At 42.0% G+C, this 19,555-nt stretch overlaps 1 protein-coding gene across 5 annotated transcripts in view; it reads right to left on the reverse strand.

The window, feature by feature from the left end:
• The window catches only part of LRRC8D (leucine rich repeat containing 8 VRAC subunit D), a 122,782-nt gene that overhangs the window by 58,157 nt on the left and 45,070 nt on the right, over nt 1-19,555 (reverse strand). The window contains exon 1 of one of the 5 annotated variants that reach the window (XM_039221842.1): nt 8,970-8,989. The exons of the other annotated variants lie outside the window; for them this stretch is intronic. The gene's annotated coding sequence lies outside the window, so the exon portion shown is untranslated. Of the gene's footprint in view, nt 1-8,969; nt 8,990-19,555 lie in introns of those variants that run through there. 5 annotated transcript variants of the gene reach the window in all.

Genomic DNA, 19,555 nt, shown 5'->3' on the forward strand with positions numbered 1-19,555 from the left:
CCTCCTCCATGCCCACCCCCCCTCACCCCCACATCCATCATTCCTCAGTTTTTGTCAGCCTTCAAGAGTCTCTCATGGTTTGCCTCTCTCCCTTTCCCCCACCATTTCCACCCTTCTTCTCCCCCTTGTTCCTCCGTCAAGTTCCTCCTAATCCTCCTATACATGCAAACATATGATATTTGTCCTTCTCTGCCTGACTTATTTCGCTTAGCATAACACCCTCAAGGTCCATCCATGTTGCTACACATGGTATGGCCTGTGGATGTTCTAAGATCACCGAATGCTCCCTGGATTAGCATCGGAAGCATATAATTTGCACTCTCTAGCAGTTTCCCTTCTGTGGGAGACACACCTACACTCTTGGATGGGAGTCGGAGATGGCTGTTAGGAAGCACTCGAGGTGTGTCGTTCCGACATGGTGGACACCCGCAGCTCAGTACAAGTCTTCAGACATCCTGCAGTGATGGATTACACAGAAACCCCCCACCTACTAAGTCACACGAGTAACAAAACTTTATTCAATCAGATGATTGCCAACAATGTCTTCAAGATTATTTCTTTAAAAAAATTTTTGTTAATGTTTTTATTTATCTTAGACAGACAAGGCATAAGTGGGAGAGGGGCAGAGAGAGATGGAGACAAAGAATCTGAAGCAGGCTCCAGGCTCTCAGTTGTCAGCACAGAGCCCAATGCGGGTCTTGAACTCATGAACCAGGAGATCATGACACGAGCCGAAGTCGGACACTTAACTGACTGACTGAGCTACCCAGGCACCCCAGTCTTCAAAGTTCTTTCTTAATCACACAAATGCTAAAGTCATTTAGCAGACACAGACATAAGACTTCTTCCTACCAAATCACTCAAAGCTGTGGTCAATGTAGTACATTCAAGCTACTGTTTGGGTAAAATGGTGCCACTATTTCTTCATCAGTTGTCCAGGTAGGAGATAAGTAAATCAAGTTCTGTGTTTTGGGGAAAAAATGATTCCATCAAATGGTTCTGCTGTTAGTTTTTAACATTAGAAAGAGGAGAATAGCCAATCTCACTAAGGAAATATGCCAAAATCTAGGAAAAACGATCAGCATAAGATAACCAGCGTCGCAGTTTAGCGCATTTTGCAGGACAGTGAAGCACATGATCTTCCCACCACAGTAAAACGATGGTGTGCCACTAAATGGAATATTATATCCTTATATAACAATGATGGTTAGACGTTAACATGGGGACGCCTGGGTGGCTCAGTCAGTTAAGCATCCAACTTTGACTCAGGTCATGATCTCACAGTTCAAGAGTTTGAGCCCCACATTGGGCTCTGTATGGACAGCTCAGAACATGGAGCCTCCTTCGGATTCTGCATCCCCCCCTCTCTCTCTGCCCTTCTGCAGCTTGTGATCTGTTTCTCTCTCTCTCAAAAATAAATAACATTAAAAAAATTTTTTTAATGTATAACTACATTTTAAAATTAAGAAAAGATAATTTTGATGCATACATGTCAACACAAAAAGGCTCAAGTGCACATGCTGTTTTGTGAGCTACTGGGTCTTGAGACTGGACTCCACATCTGGTTCCAAGTCCCCACTCATTCCTAACTTCCTCTCTCCATAGTTTCAGATAATCTTCTCTATATGGTAATGTAGTTTTAATTCCCAACTAGTTTAGGTTTCTATAAAAGTTACAACTTAAAAATATATACCAAAAAACAGATACCAAAGGTACAGACACCTTAATATGTTGCCTCTTTCAGTAGACTGAACTACATTCAAAAACCTATCAATATCACTTTCTGTGTGAAGAGTCCAAAGAATAGCTATTTCTTTTACTGGCCCATCATGTCTTGTCTTTAACCATAAAGGGATGATGTACTCATTTTGTAAATGCAAAGACTGAGCGTGAGTGTTCATGGTTTCACTAAAAATCCCTCAGTGTATCTAGAGCTTTATACAAGAAACTGGAGCAGTTTTGTTAAACTAACTTAAATTCAACCATTTATTCAACAAAATGTACACATCACCAATGAAGATGCCTATACGGAAATGTGTAATAAATACAGACTTCTCGTCCTCAGGGAGCTTGTGGTCTGGAGTAGGGGTAAGATGTTTATACCTGCAAATACCACTCAGTGATTCAAATGGGGATGTGACTCTTACCTACTTGTGTGTCTTCACCACCAGACAGAGTTTGTGACTCACATCAGATGCTCAATAAATGTTGGCTGAATAGATAATTGAATGAAAAATGTCACAGACTATAAAGAGCAATAAAAGAAGGAGAAATTAGTTTGGACTTGGGGATTAAGAAACAGAAATGGAGCTGGAAATGAGGAAAGGCCAAAGACAGGTGGGCGAGAAGGAGAGAGTAATGCTGGAAGAGTGGAACCAGTCGGTAAGAGCCTGTTTTTCATTCCGTGGAAGATGAAATGCCACTGCAGATCTTTGAACAGGGCAATAAAGTGATACAGGTTACACCTGAAAAAAATTAGCCTGACAGTTTACATTTAGGAGAGCAAGTGTGGAAATTGGTTCAGAGACTCTTGCAATAGTCTGTGCAAGAGGAAATCAGGTGCTAAACCCAAGAGGTTGAAAGGGGATAGACAGGAAATAGATTTAGGGTATCTGGCTGACTGGGCAAGAGCTGCTGCTTTCAATCCCGTTTTCTGATTTAGATTCAACCGACATTTTATTAACTCCTTCACAGATATGTATATATGACCCCAAGCCTGGACCTGTCACATATTCATGGAGCAGTATTATTGCCCCTACATTATGGGTGGAGACAAAGTCTCTACAGCACACTCAGTTAGACATTAGGGAGAAAAAAAATCAAGCCCTGGTCTCCCGGGTATTCTTTCCGTTCACACAAATGTTCAACCTAATGAGATTTCTCTGCATTCCAGGCTAGGACTTGAATCTAAAGCTCATCATTCCAAAGCCAATATATTCTGCAGGAAAACACTTTGGTCCTAGAAGTGACTCTGGAAAGTCACCTTTTTCATCTGGATTAGATAATGTGCCTCCAATACCCCTTTCCCATGGCTTCTCCAGTTCTGCGCCTCCACGAGCCCCGTGTTCAGCCACACTAGACTTTTTTTTTTTTTTTTTAATATTTTTTATTTATTTTTGAGAGACAAAGTGAGACAGAGCCTGAACTGGGGAGGGGCAGAGAGAGAAAAAGACACAGAATCTGAAACAGGCTCCAGACTCTGAGCAAGCATCCAGCACAGAGCCTGACATGGGGCTCAAACCCACGAATCATGAGATCAGGACCTGAGCCGAAGTCGGACGCTCAACCGACTGAGCCACTCAGGTGCCCCAGCCACACTAGACTCTTAACACTCCTTGCCTCAGCCTTGCCTCACATGTCTGGACTAAAGTTGCCTTTACACAATTCATTTTCTGATCTGTAGAATGAAGAGGACAATACCAACCCGCACAGAGACACACAAAACACACACAAAAAAAGTCTCCCACCTATAGCAGATACCAAATCAATGTGAATTATTATACCTGCCCCCCCCCCCCAACCAAATTGGTCTTTATTTCTGAGAGACCGAGAACACACATACAGATAAGGGAGAGGGACAGAGGAGGGGGGGGGAGAGAAAGAGAGAGAAAGAGAGATAGAAAGAGAAAGAGAGAGAGAGAGAGAAAGAGAGAGAGACAGAGACAGAGACAGAGAGAGACTCTCAAGCAGACTCCATGCTCATGACCCTGGGATCATGACCCAAGCTGAAATCAAGAGTCGGACGCTCAACTGACTGAGTCACCCAGGAGCCTCCCTTATTTTTCTTTTAAAGTTCAGTCCACATTGACTCCATGGGTTGCTCCAGGAAGAATTAAATGGCTCCCTCTTTTTACAACTGGATTTTAATATTTTTTATAGTCTCCTTTATGTCCTGGTTAAAATGCTCAGGTCTATTTCTCCAATTAGAATACTAAGGCACTATGTCATTTACATTTTTATCCTCGATGAGGCTGGCATAGTGTGAAGAGTACAGTAGGTCCCAAATAATTGCTGAATTCACCTAGGTATACTTTCATTAGTAAACTGCTAATTAATCTTAAAATGGATTTGTCGGGAAGATGACTAGACAACACACATCATTAGAACAAATGATATGCTACTAGAGCATATCATTTAATAAGTCAGTCTCATTTACATACAATTCATCTAAAAAGAAATAATTCCCTCTCCAAGGCACTTTAAGGTAACATCACAGATTTAATAGGAAAATATTTATTTGTGTTCTAGGATTTCTGAAGTGCCCAGTATCACAGCAAACAATTGCATCTTGTCCAGCTTCCTACCATTGCCACATCCCTCACAGAATGGTCTGATTCAGCACATCCAAGCTCTGCGAATAGCAGATTGCTGGCCAGCACTGGTACTTAACAAAGGTTTCCTTACATCAAGCTTAGGTCTGTCTTCTCGTAACTTCTACACAATAATTCTAGCTCTGCAATTTATATTAATAAGGTCTCCACCCCAAGGAAATGTATAATTGGAACCACAGTCTTCTAAACTGCAAGCTGCATCCTCACTCTTCAGGTCAGACAGAAAGAGAGGAACCGTGCTGAATTTATAGCAGGAGAAAAGGGTTTATGCTTACTCCCTTTCAATTCAAGTGACACAAACGGGTGTCCACGGGCCGTAGAGAAATGTGCTAGAAGAGCAATAGATAAAGTCGAACAGGCACATGTAGTGGGGAGATACGGAGCAGGGAGGTGCAGGCAAGAGCATGTAAAAGCCGAGCCTGCGAGTCAAACAGCTATGCTTACTGTACAGCTAATCCCTATGGGCCACGTCACATGGGAGACTTTGATACTTCCATATCCTCCCTCCCTAAGAGGACTACAGCTTCAGGCCACACATGATTTTAAGCTAGAGGATATTAACAGAGGACTATTTTCTCATTCTTTCAGCTCTACGTCAAATGAGCCCATGAAAACTTGCAGCAGGTTTAGTGTATCACAGATACACGCAAACACCACCTAGAATTTGAAAACAGAAAACAAATAGCACACTACTGCCTAAAGACGAGGGTACTGCACGCATAATGACAACAGTGCCTGCCACCTGGGCAAGGCTTTCTCCTTATATTATTTGCTTCTCGAGGAGGGTTGCAACGTGGTCTTATAGATCAAAAAGGCAGCCTTGGAGACCAACTGCAGGGCACATAGTATCTGCCAAACGCGGTTGCTCCAGCCCTGGAGAACAGATCTGAGGACTCAAGAAGTGCTGTCCTATCATTACCATCTCAGAGAGCCTAAAAGGAGATTTTTTAAGAGGCCATATTCAATGGCTTCTGGGAGGTCATTAAAAGTGGCATTGTTTAGCCATGGCAAGTATATAGCACTGGATTATGAGTAGATAATTCTGGAGATGAGAAAGTTACCAAATAGTCACCCAATTAAAAAAAAAACCTCAAAGTGATCTTTTTCTGAAATTCTTTGCACTTTTGGATTTCTACTACCATTATCATTTACAAACGATTGCCAACTCCCCACTCCCGAAAGGTTCCTGTGGGCCCTGCTTATGTTTCTCTAAGAGGGAAGACCTCAAACTTACTTATGGTCGGAGATTCCGATGTGTCTCAGGATAAAATAGAAGCATACTTCCTTTCAAATGTGGGATTTCTCCAACTTAGGAACAGTCGCTGACACAAAGAAATGTTCTGCTTCTAATTAAATATGCCTCGTTTATTTGTGAAGAGTTTCTGCCAGACGATCTGGCCATCTACCAATGTTTACAGTGACCCAGCAGTAAAACTCTGACAATACCTTGCTGCATATGTCATATGCTGGACCCATCCGGGTGAACCGTCATGAACCTACATGGAAGGATGTGAAGCACGGCTGGTCTCCAAATTAGAAACAAACTACATTAGTCACATTAGCGTGCAAAGTATCCTGGAATTCAGAATCCACTTTCCTTTAAAAAAAAAAAAAAAAAAAAAAGGAGGGGTGGCTTAGTGGGTTAAGCATCCAACTTCGGCTCAGGTCTCAAGTTTCACGAGTTTGAGCCCCATGTCAGGCTCTGTGCTGACAGCTCAGGGCCTGCGCCTGCTTGGGATTCTGTGTCTCCCTCTTGCTCTCTGCCCCTCTCCCGCTCGTGCTCTGTCTCTGTCTCTCCCAAAAGTGAATGAACGTTTAAAAAAAAAATAAGGATTACCTTCCTAACCTAGGTCACAAAAAACTTATAAATAAAATGATATAAGAGCAGCACAAAGATTTTATTATGTGCAAGACACTGTTTAAGCACTCTAACTTCATACCCGTCTTTTAAGGTAGGTACTATCACTATCTCTTTTACAGGTGAGAAAATTGAGGCAGAGAGAAACTAGGTAACCTAACCAAGGTCAATAAACTGATTAAGTGGTACAGAGGTGGATCCTGACACAAGTTAACTTTTTAAAACTCACAATGAGGGGCACCTTGGGAGGCTCAGTCCGTTAAGCATTCAACTTCAGCTCAGGCCATGATCTCACGGCTTGTGAGTTCAAGCTCCGTGTCGGGCTCTGTGCTGACAGCTCAGAGCCTGGAGCCTGCCTCGGATTCTGTGTCTCCCTCTCTCTCTCTCTCCCCTCACTCGCTCATGCTCTGTCTCTCTCTCTCTCAAGAATAAATTAAAAATGTTAAAAAATTTCAAAAGTCATAATGGAAAAAATGAAAAGTTCTAAAATGCATCCTTTCTAGATGCTTCCTTCCCTGGTCTCCCTCTTCCCAGGGGCCTGAAGAAACTCTTGTTAGTATTTCATTGACACCTCAAAGCCAATCCCAATCTGAAATCTTTGCTCTAGTCCTGCACAGTCTGATACTGTAGCCACTAGTGGAATGTGGCTATTTAAATTTAAATTAACTTTTTAAAATCGAATTGATTACAACTAGATATAACAAAAATTTCAGTTACTTGGGCACATCACTCACTCAAGTGCTCCATACCCAAAAGGCAAGTGTTGCTGGCTAGGAGAGCAGCAGACAGAAATATTTCCACCTTTACAGGAAGGGCTACTGGGTAGCTCAGCTGTTGGACAAACTTCTTCTGTAAAGGGCCAAATAGTAAATATTTTGGGCTTTGCAGGCTGTATGGTCTTTGTAGCAATTACTCAACTCTGCCATTGTAGTGCAAAGCAGCCGTAGAATGGACGTGGCTGTGCTCCAGAAACACAAGCAGCTGTCCCACAGCCCGTAGTTTACTCTGGTTACTATAGTTTACTTTGCCGTAGGTTTGCCCTCAAGGCTTGATCTTCCACCGTCCAGCAACTTCTCTTAACTAGCAGAGAAAAGAACTGCAGTACCACGACAAGATTCTGCTGGACTCTGTGGAGAGGGGGCTCAGGTCACAGAAGTCTCTTATTTCATCTCTTTCTCCTCACAAGGGCAAAGGGGCACATCTTCTAATCCAGTAGCTCTTAAGAAGCCTAAAATACAGATTTGGGGGCCCCATCTGCAAAGACAGCTTTAGTGGGTCTGCGGTGGAGCCCAGGAAGGTGCCTGTTAAATGAGCCCCACAGTGGGGGAAAAGATGCCGAGCCTTTGAAAGACCAGGTGGGAGAAGGGATGGAGGGTTGGGAGGTAAATTCCCCTCTAGAGGGTGTAATCCCCAAGCCAAGCAGAGAGAAGCTAGCACTTATTCCCAGCAGCCCCAGTTAAGTGCAAATGTCACCTGAGGAGAGGAGGCAACACACAAGGCACCAAGGAGGCCCGCAGGAAGGAGCTGTGGGCAGGGCCATGCCTGGGGAGGGCGCAGTCACTCTGGCAGGGGCAGCAGGGGACCAAGCAGCTTTCCCCAAGGACCTCAGGAATGGACATACTCCCCACCCTGTCTGCTGTTCCCGGAAGCCAGCAGCAGCACAAAGAACCTTCCAGAGTCTTTCTTTACATTATTTTTGTTCTTTATAAATGGACTCATTCAGTATCAGCTGTGACCTTGTGTGAGTCCCTCAGCTTCCTCCTAAAATGAAACAGTATTCAGAGGGTTCTTGTAAAAATCAAATCGGTGAGTATGTGCAATGCACTTAGAACACAGGCTCAGAGTTAAGTGCTCTAGAGGCATTTGTTAAAGAAAAAAATGCCATTTAACATTTAATGATTGCCTCCTACCTGTCAGGTACCCTGTTAGATGCAAAATACGGAAATAAAGAGAACCTCAAAGGAGATGGAAATTGAAACACTGCTGGATATGCTGTATGTATAAATAAGGGAGCGCCGTGGGAACACAAGGGATACAATTCTAGAAGTGTGTCGCACAGCAATGTGCGTATCAACACGACTGCACTGTTCGCCGGAAAATGGTTAAGATGGTAAGTTTTATGTTACTTGCTTTTACAATAAAAAAGATCTCAAATGAAAATTAAAGGGAGGGCGTGAGGAGAAAGGGGAAGAAAGGTTGATGGGCATAATCTGGGATGGACAGAACCAGGGGGGATGTACAGAGGAAGTGATGGTAGACCCAGTTCCTACTTGGAAGACTGGATTCCTGGATACACTGGGGCTGAAGCTCAGAGGTGCCACATGCAAAGGACAGGAGTTAGGCTAGTTGTCTGAGATGGCGTTTTAGTTTGTTCATTATTAAATCTCCAGCAATTATAAGAAACCAAAATACAATTACAAAACACAAAAAACACACAAAACCCTGGATGTTATTTACTGGGACTTAATAATTATCACTAGAATATTGGGGTTTAAAAAAAAAAAGAACATTAAGTATCTGACTCTCATGTTACAAACTATTCATTCATTCTGCTTTCACGATACGACGTTCCACAAAGACTCTTCAGTACTGACTTTCAGTGTGGATTTCTGTGGTGGTGTTTTATGACATGTGGTATGATCTTCCGAGGTAAGAATATGTCATCTTATTGAAAAATAAAAATTCTATCATTGCTCCAGAAAACAAATACACAAACAACAAGGAAAACCCGAGTGGAGAGTGTGTACTGTGGCCCAGAAGACCCTGGGGGACCCGCTCACCTCCCGGAAGGCTCCCCAGCGTGGTCTGGTCTGCTGGGCCCCCATCACTTGCCCGGTGCACCGTCCTCCACCGCACAGCCGCCAGAGGCCTCTGCACTGCTGCTTCCTCCGCCTGGCACGCCTGTTCTCCTGACGCCCTATCTGGCACATACCTTCACTTCCTGCAGCTCTCTGCTCATGTCTACTGCCTAACACCCCCTTCTCCCTGCTCTGTCCCCTAGCCTGCTCTATTCTTCTTCTTAGCACCTAGTACAGAATAGATAACGCTTATCAGCTCCATCCACTACATGGTCTCCTTGATGATAAAAACTCAGTTATGTTCGCTACTGTATCTCTAGCTCCTAAAACAGTGCCTGCTGTATAGTAAATGCTCAAAAACACTATTTATGACATGAACTGGAGTTGTGGATGAAGAACACTTAGCAAATCCTTATTATACTATGGTATTTTGTAAAGGCCAAATAGTCAAATATTTTGAAGCCTCTCACTTTTAGTCACATGCATATTTTTAAACTTTTTTTAAACTTAAAAAAAAAATTAAATGTAAAGACTTATTTTAAAAATTTAAGAAACAGTAAACCCGGGGCACCTGGGTGGCTCAGTTGGTTAAGCATCGACTTTGGCTCAGGTCATGCTCTCATGGTCTGTGAGTTCGAGCCCCGCGTCGGGCTCTGTGCTGACAGTTCGAACCCTGGGGCCTGCTTCGGATTCTATGTCTCCCTCTCTCTCTGCCCTTCCCAAACATTAAAAATTATTTTAAAAAATAAAAATAGTAAACCCTCCTATATTAAAAAAAATCAAACTGCAAAATCTATCAAAAGGATGTTTGTGTTCTGAGCAAGTCCAAGGATTCTAGTTGGCTATTTAACATATAAATCAAAATTGTTTATAGCTTCATCCAGGTCTCTTGTTTATCCTCATCATGTTCTTGAGGGATATGGATGGGATCGATATTTCCCTCTACTTAATAACGAGAAAATAGTCCAGAGAAATGTCCTTGTCCACACACCCCCAAGTCATGAACAGAGCTGGCAACATGGATAGGCTTCCTCTCTCACAAGTCCTACTGGATCATTAGGGCCAACTGATTCCAGTTCCACTATGAGATATTCCTGTTACAGAAACTGCTGAAATGACAGATGAGGCAGTCTTGGAACTAAGAATTAAATGGGTATATGAATAAACCTTCTCACTAACCAGTTCAGCCAGTCTCCTCTTCCACCAACCACTTCACGCCTTTGAACTACTGCTTAAGGCATTATCCTTACCTTCATCTATGAACAGCAATTACACTCTTCGAATGTCACCTTTTGGCTACCAGTCAAATTAAACATCTATAAATCAGATTATTGCATACTTTGTCACTACTGGATTCTATTGACACCCCATGTCAATATATACTGAGTGGAGAGGAAAGTGGGATCCACTGACAAATGGCTACATGTGACCGCAATCCTTAGTGAATTTTTTGTGAGGTGATAAAGTCATGCAGTATAACAATGATCCTTATTACTCTAAAATACTGAGATACATCCACCTATAATAACTCTCATTTAAAAAATAGTGTATAGGAAAACAGATTCATTACTTAGGAGTCACAGAGTCCAATTCTATCTTGTTACAGATGAGAAAACGGAGACAAACGTTTAAAAGACTTGTCGAAAGCCACACCACTAGTTTTTGCAAGAGCCAGAACTAAAACCCTAGTCTCCTGCCTTCCACTTCAGAGTTCTACATTTACAAGCTTTACAATCCACACAAACTGGGAACTTTTCCTCCTAGTTTTTCCCTTTAATGATCTTTTCAGTTTTGTGTAGAGGAAAATTAGTCATTAAACAAAGTACCCACAGACCTTTTGATCGTTAAATGCCCCATAAATATTTGAGTGAACTGAACCGAATCTGGATATGACTATCCCCATAAGAAGCAGAATGCTTAATGCTAAGACCATCCCATTTGTGATTTTTGGTTTCCACAGTGATACATAACATTTACTGCTACATGTGGTCTGGCTTACAACTATGAACAAGCATTTCCTAATGAATGGCAACTCCCACAAGATATAATTTCCCAAATATTTTAGACAGCTGATAAATAAAAAGCATTCCCCACAGAAAAGATTAATAACCTATTGATTTGATTCAATGGTCTAAAGAGAGTTTCCAGTCCTACAGAATGACAAGGATGTCTTTGGTATTTTCATTCTTCAACAATTAGTGTTAGCTTTACAGAAGGGCCCTATTTTATATGACAGTGAGTGTGCCCTCCTCTTCTGTATCCAGCATATTTGCAACGTAACAAAGCTGTCCGTTCATTCTGGGCATCAACATGAGAAGCCATGGGAAAGAGCCATGAGCTTCAAAAACCGCCTCACCATTCACTGCCTCTAGCTGTTAGCTGTGGGGGGTAGTTCGGTGTGTCTGTTAAGAACTAAACTTATCAAAAATGTCAAGGTTAGGTCATTAAAAATACAAGAGAAACCTAAGAATGGTTCATATGAAATGATACAGTTAGAAATATATATTTTTTTCTCCTAGCATCCTCTTCCCAGAAAGCTATAACACAGACACTGGTTTTGAGCTCTTTCCTATTTTGCCACTTTGTATCGACAACTTTGAAGGGTTGCTCAGTTACAGAGAAAGGGTCAAATATTTTTTAAAAAGGACAAGTTGAGTCAGTATCTTGATGTTCCCTGGATCTCTCTCTGTCTCTCCTGTATGACTACAGAAGCCTGCACACATTGTTTCTAAGAACATTTCAACAAAATCGCCTTTAGTGAGAACAAGACAACTGTTCACAGTCTGGACAGAATAACTAAATTGCTTGTACTAGATGCCTGGTCGTAATGTGGCTTAAAAAAGCCATCCTTATTCCTCTTAGGTCACAAACTATTCCCACCTAAAATTCCCCAAGACCCTATCCCAATTTCAACTCTAATTCTCTCCCAAACTGATGGAAATTAAGCAAAATATTGTTAATTAAGAGTTAAATCTCTTAAAAGTTGTCATTCATGCAAGCTTTGAACAAATACCATAGCACTTATTATATACCTGGCTCCGTACAGGACACAGAGTGGGGCACACTGTAAGGTTACCCGTATCCACCTAAAAGGGGAGGGGCCTGAGGTGGGGAAGGGAACCAAAACACACCAAGACCGACTTCAGGGAAATGCAGTTGTACTGAGTAAGCAGACAGAAACCACAGCATAGTTAAAATAGTGAAATAAGGGGCCCCTGGCTGGCTCAGTCGGTTGGGCATCTGACTTCGGCTTGGGTCCTGGTCTCACTGCTCATGGGTTCGGGCTCTGCCTACTTGGAGTTCTGTGACTCCCTCTCTCTCTGCCACCCCCACTCCCTATTCTGTCCCTCTCTCAAAAACAAACACTAAAAAATCTAAAAATTATATCACTCTTGAAATCATTTTTGCACTATATGCTAACTTGGATATAAATACATAAATAAATAAGTAAATAAATAAAAATAAATTTTAAAACATTTTAAAAATAACATAAAATAGTGAAATATAGACACTGCGTGGTTTCTCCAAAGGACAGCATAGAGGCAGCCCTTCAACATCAATAGGGTAGGCTTTTCACGACAGCTACCATAATGGTAATTCTCTCAGAGATGTAGAATGAAGAAACAGAAGCTGGGGAAAGCAGAGCAGATTGTGAATGTCTTTGTACAGACTATGACTAGGTTGGTTCACGTCTTGCTTCCTCTGTGACAAATAGCAGAACGAACTCCTGGTCACCAGAGTAGAACCCCCATAAAGCCTAAGGACAGCATTGATAGCCGCTTGCCTGCCTCCACTCCCCCCACCCACCCCTCACTACTGGGCAGTTTCAGACCCCGCGTCTTGGCAATGAGTGGTTTGGCCTGGAATGGATATGCAACATCTCTGAAAGCTGTTAGGAGGACACTCTCTTTGTTCCACCTGCAGATAATAAGGCTGCCCGTCATGCATGCAGGGCAACTCAACCCAATGCGCAATGACATGACAATGGGCAACTCATGACAATACCATGTAGCTAGTTTCTGTCAGTGGACAATTTAAACTATATTACTTGTCCTCAAAGAACCTGCATTTAAGTTGGAGACAGAATATACTCTCAGGAAAGCAAGTATGTATAGAAAGACCTAAGCCATATTCCAATTCATAAATTCTAAATTTGAAATTCTACAGAATATTCCTACATAGTGAGGAAGAAATCATTCAAGGGACTGAACCATATAAACCAAGTCAAGAGAAATACAATGACCTTGATGCTGAATGAAGGCAAAGGCCATAGGTGCCCAAAAGGAAAACTGGAGAAACATAAGGTAGCATTTGAAAGCAAACAATCAGAAATAAAGACAATAAAATAAAAGTACAAACACACACACAACCACCTCACAATATTTTCAGTGGGGTTTTACTATGGAAGAAGGCACTGAAGGTACTGAAATCAATCTGCTACCACCTGTACCAAACCAAACCAGACAGGATAAGTCACCAACATTTTCCAACTGTAGATCACCAGGACACTTTATAATGAAGTTGACTGACATAAATCATTAACTCCTGAGATGATACGTAAAGTATCTTGTTAGTATTCCTGTAAGTAGCAGAAGAAACAAGTGTTAATGAAAAAAAGGGAACCCTACTGCTATCAGAGACCTAAGAGTAATTATGCCCTATGTAAATTAATGTAAATGCAAATAGTCTAAAAACTCTTAAGCTTTGAATTCTGTTCAAATGCATTTTAAGTCTAAAAGTAAACATATATCTTAGGAGGGGTAAGAGGATATCTTTTGAATACGTGAACCCTCAAAGACCGTTAGGTAGGTACAGGTAGTTAGAAAAAAAGCACTTCTGTATGTTTTTAATTAATCATTAATGAGGCTCCAAATACCAATTCAACCTCAAGTAATCATCCACTCACTTTCTTTAACAAAGTACAAAACAGAAACTATACTACACGGTATTACCCACAAGACTACGACCTTTAACCCTAGAGATACGCATAAGATAACTTGACCCTGTAAACAGAACACAGCTGCAAGAAAAGGCCAAAGATATTCATCATGCTAACTGCTTGGGGCTCCTACCTTCTAGCAGTGGCAAATGAACTTTTCTTCACTAGTGTTTTATCTGTAAACAACTTACATAACTTTGCAACCTTGAGGCATGAATGAAACAACAACACAGGAAGTAACTTCACCATCCACCACTTCAATGCTGTATTTACGAAGTAGCTCATCTTGGTAACAGATTTTGAAGCAGAATTGTTAAGCCCGATTCTATGCCCAAATGGACGGTGTGGTGTGTCCTACAGAAACTATCTAGATTTAGTTCTTCCCAGAAGAACAGAATGTTGAGAATACTACTCGTCTATTTCCAAATTACCAAACTGGACCAATGTTCATCAGACTGGGAGGGTTACCCAGTCCCAGGCAGTCACTGCTCTCTGTTCTTCCACTAGAGCTTAGTCTTCAGGTATCTTACAGCCAAGGAGGGGGCGGACGCTGGGAGCTACAACTATGAAAGCACCTGTGACATCAGACTGGATTCCTCTGGGGAATGGCAGGATGCAAAATGTCCGTCATTTCCTGACAAAATGGGGTTTCTTGAGTTTCCTTTCTAAATGTCCATACCAAAAGAAAGTTTTGAGGGGCGCCTGGGTGGCTCGGCTGGTTAAGATTCCGACTCTTGATCTCAGCTCAGATGTTGATCCCAGGGTCATGAGTTCAAGCCCCACATTTCCCCCCACACCACCAAAAAAAAAAAAAAAAAAAAAAAAAAAAAAACACACTTCAGTGTACATCAGTTTTCTAGAAAAACTAAAAGGTGAGCAAACACAATTGAACTTCTTTTATCTTCTGATTAAGTTGACTTAAGCACCCAACCAAGCTTAAGAGAACCACTAAGGTTCTCAGACCATCAGAGCAGAGCCTTGAACCTAAGTCTACCACTGGCTTTGGTATCTGTCACCCTACTCCTTCCCCAGTCCTGTAACTCTGCACCAATATGGCACCTTTCCCGCATCCCCCTGCTAGAACTGTTGAAGCCCTCTTCAAGTCATCTGTCAACTCTCTTATCCAGAAGGTTGCTGAGTCCTAATGGTTTTAGCTTAGAAACTGTTCACTTGGCCCTCTTCTCCCCACTGCCTAAATCTAGGCTTTAACCACAAGTGAACTCTCTGCCACCTATTTCTACCTACTGCAGCCTATTATCTTTAGAAAAGAAAATGGAAGGGGCGCCTGGGTGGCTTAGTCGGTTAAGCGTCCGACTTTCGCTTAGGTCATGATTTCGCGGTTCGTGGGTTTGAGCCCCGCATCGGGCTCTGTGCTGACTGACAGCTCAGAGCGTGGAGCCCGTTTCAGTCTGTGACTCCCTCTCTCTCTGACCCTCCCCTGCTCACGTTGTCTCTCTCTCTCCCTCCTAGAAATAAATAAAACATTAAAAAAAAAAAAAAGAAAAGAAAATGGAAATCTAATCATAATTTTCCCCTGCTGGTTCTGGGATCAAGTCCAACCTTCACAGGTGTGCACAAAGCTACAATGAACACTTCAGGCGCACCATGGCCACACACCCTGTGAGGTGCCTGCCACACTCAACTGTTACCTATGGTGTGCGGGCCAAGAGAGCAGTGACAAAATCCCCAGCAGAATAATATGGTGGTGATATTTACACCAAGTCCTTGTTCTACACCTTTTCCCAACTCCTGTTGCAAAGACTCCAATGGGGAAGGAGGACTTTTTGGTACTGAGTACAGTGGCTGAGAGGGTGGGCTGAAGGCCTGGAATCCTCCTGGCCTGCCTCTTGAGAGCTGGTATGATCCTGGACAAGTTATTTATTCGTGCTGAGCTTAAACTTCCTTTTCTGTAATATGGGACAAAGGAGGGCTGACCTTCCCTCAAGCTGTGTCAATTAAGTGACACACTGCATGCCTGCTGCTTAGCACAGTGCCTGACATACAGTTAGGGCTCCACACCCATGGGCGGTGATCTGCTTTATATGAAGTGAGGTATATTTATGTAAGTAAACCTCATGGGCATCGTACTCTTCAAGCACATGTGGTGGTGTGTGTAGCAGTCGTGGGTGAGACGAGGCAGACGCTTTTGAAGAAATCTGTGTCATCTGAGGAGGCCTGTCAGCTTTTAAGGACTTGCTGTAGGGACGCTTTGTTGTGCACCCCCTTTTTAAATGATGTAAAGTTCCCTGGAAGGGATCAATAGTTTCTAATTCTTACATTTTAGGATTCTAAACTCTTTTGATTTGTCTGCTTCATTACATCTTCTTCAAAACCAAGAATAAATACCTCGTGCCAGGCACCTAACAGAGCACTGGGGAATAAAGTTGACTTCTGTATTACCCCACTGTTTGAAGGCCGATCTTTGGCTTCGTTGTGCTGGTAAATTTAGCACCTTTAAAAGAAATTTCTTACCTTTGGGTCCATCTTTCTCCTTCTCTTGCTTATTATCATAGATAAGGGTTCCATTTAACAGGTCCCTGAAAATGAGAGATTGCTCAACCGCTTCCACTTAAATTCTAACCTGTCAATCAATAGGTGGTCCTTTCAGTGAGGGCAGCTATTTTCTCCCAATCTTTCAATCCCTGAAGTCACAGAGTCGTGATCTGGGTCATAATTTGTACCTTTTGAGAATTCCCAAGGCACATATTTCTTAAGGGCACGAGAATTCCCAAGAGCCTCGGAAATTTTCATTTTAAGGAAAAACTTTTTAAATTAATTATCTTTACGTGAAAAGGTGTTCTATGTCATTAGTCACTAGAAAATATAAATCACAATGCGATGCCATTTTGCCCCTACTGAGATGGCTATAATCAGGAAGATGGATAATTCCAAGCATTCGCTAGAATGTGGAGAAACAGAAACCTTCATGCATTGCTGTTGGGAATGCATGAAATGCATGCAGTTTGTCTTATTTATTTATTTTTGAGACAAGGAGAGACAGAGCATGAGTGGGAGAGGGGCAGAGAGAGGAGACACAGAGTCTGCAGCAGGCTCCAGGCTCTGAGCTATCAACGCAGAGCCATCGCAGGGCTTGAACTCACAGACGGTGAGTTCAAGCCCCGAGCCAAAGTTGGATGCTTAACCAACTGAGCCACCCAGGTGCCCTTAAGTGCAAAATGATGTAATTTAAATGGTTAAAGTTTGGCAGTTGCTCGTATGTTAAGTACAGAATTACTATAGGACCTATGAATTCCATTCCCAGATATATACCAAGATAAAGGAAGATATACACCCCCACAAAAATCTGTACACGAATATTCACAGCAACATTACACACAATACAGCCAAACGTGAGAAACAATCCAAATGTCTGTTAACCAAGAATGGGTAAATAAAATTTGGTATCTCCAGTCTGAGTTTTGTAAAATGAGAAAGTTCCAAAAATCTGTTTCACCACAATGTGAACATAATACAACTGAACGGACACTTAAAGATTTTTTTTGCCATGGGGGCACCTGGGTGGCTCAGTAGGTTGAGCATCCAACTCTTGATTTTGGCTCAGATCATGATCCCAGGGTCATGGGATCGAGCCCCGTGTTGGGTTCCACACTAAGTGTGGATTCTCTTTCTCTTCTTGTGCCCCCTCCCCTGCTCTCTCTCTCTCTCTCAATAAAATTTTGGGCGTATCTAGACAATGGAATATTATTTAACCAAAAAAACCCGAAATACTGACACTACAACATGGATGAACCTTGAAAACATTATGCTCAGGGAAAGAAGGTAGTCACAAAGGTCACATATTGCATGATTCTACTTCTACTCACTGTTCAGAGCAGGCAAACTACAGAGACAGAAAGTAGATTAGTGGTTGCCAGGGGCTTGGGGGACTGGGGAGAATGACTTATAATGAGTACAGAATTTCTTTTTTTTTTTTTAAATTTTATTTATTTAAATAATCTCTACATCCAACATGGAGCTTGGACTCACAACCTTGAGATCAAGACTCACATGCTCTTCTGACTGAGCCAGCCAGGTGTCCTCAGAGTTCTTTTTAGGTGATGAAATATTATAAAACTGTGGTGATGGCTGCACAATTCTGTCGAAGTATTAAACACCACTGAATGGTACACTTTAAATAGGGCAATTGTATGTCATGTGAACTGTATCTTTAAAAAGCTGCCAAAAATTTGTAAACAAAAAAAGCAATTAAGTGACTTCCTTGGTCCTTAGGCTAAAGCCATGACATTTTGTTTAGCTTAATAAAAGGCCTTTAACTACGGGATCTGTATCAGTAATATTTGTACAACTGTTCTTTTCAGTGTTAAGTATAAGAATCTGATACACCTAAGGTCCTCACGGTCTTCCCTAGCTGCTTGGCTGTGTTCTTCCTACACTCCCACCTCAAAAAGTGCTCCAGAGTGACAGGGCTTCAGGGTTACCTGGGTAAGCACAAATCACCCAGAGGCAACAACAGTGAGCCTATAGCCCTTCGTGAGACAATAAAACAAGGTTTCTCGGATACCTGGGTGGCTCAGCTGGTAAAGCATCTGACTCTTGGTGTTGGTTCAGGTCATGATCTCACAGGGTTTGAGCCCTGCGCCGGGCTCAGAGTCTGCTTGGGATTCTCTGTCTCCCAAGCTCTATGTCCCTCCCCCACTTGTGCTGTCTCTCTCTCTCTCTCTCTCTCTCTCTCTCTCTCTCTCTCAAAATAAATCAGTAAAACCTTAAAAAAAAAAAGAAAGAAAGAAAAAAACCAAGTCTCTCCATTCCTCTCACCAAGCAGTGGCTTTGTAAGATGCAGAGATGATAGTTTAGAAGGTTAGAGAGGCAGAGGCCCAAGAGAATGACTCACTGGAGCCAAAACACCTTTGGAAGCACAATGATATGGCACAATGATACTTTTGTGCATGGTCTGCAGTACGCTATGAATGCCATAAACAAGTGTTCTGAAACGGGGCTCTAAGGAGCTCTAGAGGACCAGAGACATTCAAGAGTCTGTGACCTCTTCAAAATAATCTATTTTGTTTTCATTTCACTGTTAACTCTAAAAGAAACTGATATAAACACAACAATGGGCCATCTAAAAGATTCCCCTTACCAATACAGTCTCCACGTTTGCATTTATGATGGCAGTGGCGCCGAATGATCCCCATCGCTGACAGCACTTGTAAATATGCTGGCAAGCACACACGGCAATGATAAAGGCCGACGTTATGACACATATTGAATAAGACTTTAATTTCATGACCCTATGAAATAACCAACAGTGGAGTACTGTAGTATACGAACTGCTCTCGACGAATAAGGAAAGGACGGAGGTAGATTTGATACATACTCAATGCAGTCACACTAAGTGAAAGCCAATCGATGTCACATTAATGCTTTTGTAATAATACCTTCAAAATAGCATGAAAATACTGTAAGACACAGGGTTTGTTTTTAATAGTTCAAAAATTATGAAGTGGAGGCAATTATAAGAGTTATGTTCTAGTTGTTTTCAAAATAGTGTGAATGAGTCATTTCTATTATCTATGGACTTCCTTCAACAATCTGATGCTTAGCCGCATGCTAAAACTTTAAAAATTTTCCACATCTGTAAGAACTAAAATTCACAAACATATCGTGTTCC

Source organism: Hyaena hyaena, unplaced genomic scaffold (assembly GCF_003009895.1).
Source record: "Hyaena hyaena isolate Hyena2069 unplaced genomic scaffold, ASM300989v1 scaffold_1025, whole genome shotgun sequence".
In the NCBI taxonomy this organism is placed as follows: domain Eukaryota; kingdom Metazoa; phylum Chordata; class Mammalia; order Carnivora; family Hyaenidae; genus Hyaena; species Hyaena hyaena.